This window comes from Mauremys reevesii, linkage group 12 (genome assembly GCF_016161935.1).
Source record: "Mauremys reevesii isolate NIE-2019 linkage group 12, ASM1616193v1, whole genome shotgun sequence".
NCBI classification, from domain to species: domain Eukaryota; kingdom Metazoa; phylum Chordata; order Testudines; family Geoemydidae; genus Mauremys; species Mauremys reevesii.
Window position 1 is genome coordinate 42157015 of NC_052634.1, and position 3721 is coordinate 42160735.

The following is a 3721-nucleotide window of genomic DNA, read 5'->3' on the forward strand; positions in this document are numbered from 1 at the left end:
ATGGTCCGTAAGGCTGGTGGTGGTGCCCATTGGCGTGTGATTGGACCTGAGGGTTTGCTGCTGCTGTTGCCACTCTGCACCCCAAGAGGTGGATTTTGGGGTCTACTGCAGCTGTTCGACCAGCAGGCTGGGGGGTGAGCCAAGCATGAAAGCAGTACTGTGTTGCCATTTAGATTGTCATTTAACAACTTCGTTTGCCAAAAATTCTTGCTAACAATCCTGAATCCAATTTCAATATTTATTTTTAAAAAAAATCAATATCTTAGCCAAAAACAGAAAATTAAGTTGTTGACAATTATTAGTGACAGGTTTGGTTTGAGGCAGGGAGTGGGCCAGTTTTCATCAGAGAAACAAAAAATGTTGACTGACTTTCCCATAGCCTGTTACTCTTGATAAGAGCCCTCCAACAACTGTAATATGCTCATCTCCTTACTAGTGTATAAAGCAGGGGTTGGCAACCTATGGCACACGTGCCAAAGGTGGCAGGTGAGCTGATTTTTGATGGTACGCAGCGGCAGGCTGAGCGGCTCAGCCCATCACTGCTCTGGGGTTCTGGCTGCTGCCCTATTGTCAGCTGGGATACCAGCCGCCGGCCCCACTCAGCACCTGCTGCTGGCCTGGGGACCCCCAAGGAACCACAGGCTGGCATCGGGCTGAGCAGGCCGGCTGAACCACTCAACCTGCTGTCAGCCTGGGGTTCCATTCATTCAGCCGGCAGCGGGCTGAGTGGGCTGGTGGCGGGCTGAGCAGGGCCGGTGGAGGGTTGCGTGGCATTTTGTCTGAAGAAAAAAAAATTCCCTGGAATCTTTTCCCCCCCCCACACACACACACATTTACATTAATTCTTATGGGGAACTTGGGTTCACTTAACATTGTTTCGCTTAAAGTCACATTTTTCAGGAACATAACTACACCATTAAGTGAGGTTCCTGTATCAGCAAAAGAATAAAGAGTCCTTGTGTCACCTTAGAGACTAACATTTGGGGTGCGGCAGCACTCAGCCTACTGCTACTCCGGGGTTCGGCTGCCAGCCCCTTGCCAGTCAGGGCCCAGCCGCGGCCCCTGTCTGCCTCCTGCCAGCCTGGGTGAGCAGAATCTTTGTTTCAATACCTCTTCATATAAATTTCCAATAACATTTTGACAAATTAAAAAAATTATATTATTTGCATCATTCTGTCAAATCAAATTTTTCTATAGTGCTACTTCTTTAGTTCTAGTGCATCAGCATTACAGTGTGCTTAATTAAGTTAAACTGGTTTTAATAACGTGAATGTGGCAAGTTTTCCAATACTGTATGCTTATATTTGTGTTGCTAAGAACAGATCAGGCACAGGGGCACCAGTTTAATAATCTCGCCTAGGGCACCATAAATCCTAAGGACGGCCCTGCATGCCTCAATTCTCTTTTTCCTGGCCTTGTTCCAGAGCCCTCACAGCCCAATTCTCTTCCCTAACATTGGGCCCTCTACTGCATCCTGAACCGCTCAGTCCAACCCCAACCCAAAGCCTGCACCCCCTAGCCAGTGCTCTCATCCCCCTGCACTCCAACTCTCTGTCCCATGTAGCCTGATTTAGGGTGTACTAATAATATTAATTTGGAAAATATGATGAAAATTTAATTTATTAGCTTACATTTTATTTAATTTAATTGAGTTATAAAGTTACAGTTGCATTACTGCTATTCAAAGATACATATGGCATTATATGCAACAAAGTTTTAGTTAATATACTCACACCCTTCCTTGATAACCTGGTGGTAAGAGACACAGGACCAGCCTTGCAGTTCAGGTTTCTCAATTCTTGAGTGAAAGATGCAGTGCTTAGAAAAAGCTAATGTTACTTTGGGTTTACTTGAATAAGTTAAACTTAAAATCAAATCCTAATAAACAAAGAATAAAAACTTAGGGAAACCGAGCTTAGCCGAGTTTCTTTGAAACTCAAAGTTTAAGAACAAGTACAGCCTACTGATAGTAGAGAGAGAGAGAGTGGAGGAAGTAAGACAGACTGATAGAGCGACGTGCTCTGTGAGGTGAGTTACCTCTTTTATAGGGCACAAGCACCAGAAATCCTTCCTCCTATGCCCAAATTTCATTCCTTACCAAAAAAACATTAGGGTACGCTTACTTCATAGGCTAGTATGTTTGTGCGTGTTGATGACATGTACATATGCACATAAGTTCCCTTGTGGTGTACCTGTTAATTCTGTGGGTACAGCACTGAAAAAAACCCCTATGCCATTCTCCATTGTCGATTGGTCTAGGTAAAGGTCTAAGACAGGCGTGGGTACTTCTCTATTTAAGTAACAAGATAAAGGTCAAGTTTCCTTTCTGAGTAAAGGTCACACTATAGAGATGCTCACTTTGCCTTAGCTTAACATACAGGATAGGGCCTGTAGGTCCTCGTAAGTCATGTGCTCCAGCCCCTAATCATTTTATTGCCCTCTGCTGGACTCTCTCAGTTTGTCCACATCCCTTCTCATGTGGGTCCCAACCCCAAAAGTACTCACATATCACCCCAATGGCTCCAAAATGTACATATGGTGCTGCCATGGTCAAGTCACTCTTGAGCCTGCTGGCAGAGAACAAGGTGAAAATTAGACAGGACGTCGCTCAGGCAATTCCCTCTGCTCCCAGCAGGTGGTTTCGGAAAGCTCCAAGATGGCTCACTTCCCTTTCTCTCATCAGCTTCAGGCCCCAGGGTTACAAATGCACAAACCAGTTGGGAGTCTCCCCTGGGCTCAGGGTGTGGGGCTGCTCTGAGGGGATGGACTTGCACACTTGGGATATTAGTACAAAGATGCAATTTCAGTTTCTCATAGCGAAATCTGAGGGCAATTTATATTTGGTTAAAAATCTTATTTAGTGAAAGGAAAGCTGCAGTGACAGCCTGGTTACTGGGGTGCAAAACACTTTCCTCCTGGGAGAAACAAGAAGTTAGAATTCGAAATTTACATCATTTGTTCCAATGTTGGCACAGGTTTAATTTTGCTTCTGTGTAGGTTTGTTTCAGGCTGTGACTGTTTTGGTTTATTGGGTTGTTTTGTTTTTTTAAGTTGGAATGGAGATTTAATTGACATTTGCTGGATTCGAATGGCTGACCTACAACACCAGTTTTGACATTGTTCTGCATATTTTATACAGATTTGGCCAGTATTCAAGGATTTGATTCCTTTATAGGAGGTTTTAGTGGTCAGGCTTATTTATTTTATGTTATTTTATCATCCTGCTGTAACACACCTTTTTGATAAAATGTTGAAATTATTAATTTATGGTATTTGTTATTTTTTATTTTTAAAAAAAAAGTTTTTGTTAGTGTTTGGGTTTTAAATTAAACATTGTTTTTGGTTTCAATTTTTTATTTTGGCTTTGGTTATTGATGGGATCTTTAAGAACTTTGGATTTAATACTAAAATTTGGATAGCAAACCCTATTTACTATTTTATTTTAATAAAGGTTGTATTGCTCTAACCCCTGGCCGGGGGGAGAGGAGATGAGCCTGGCCTTTAAGTGAGAAGGAGCAGAGGCATGGGAGGCATGGCCCCCGTGAAGGGTGGGGCCAGGTGATGGGGGGCACAGCCCCTCCAATTTTTTTTGTCTAGCCCACCTCAGTCCCCCACCAAACGAGAAGAGTCTGATGCCACCCCTGGTGGTCACCGGGTGTCACTGGTGCTCCATGGGAAATATGCTCTTTGCATTACCCAGATTGGTGGGAAACACACTCTG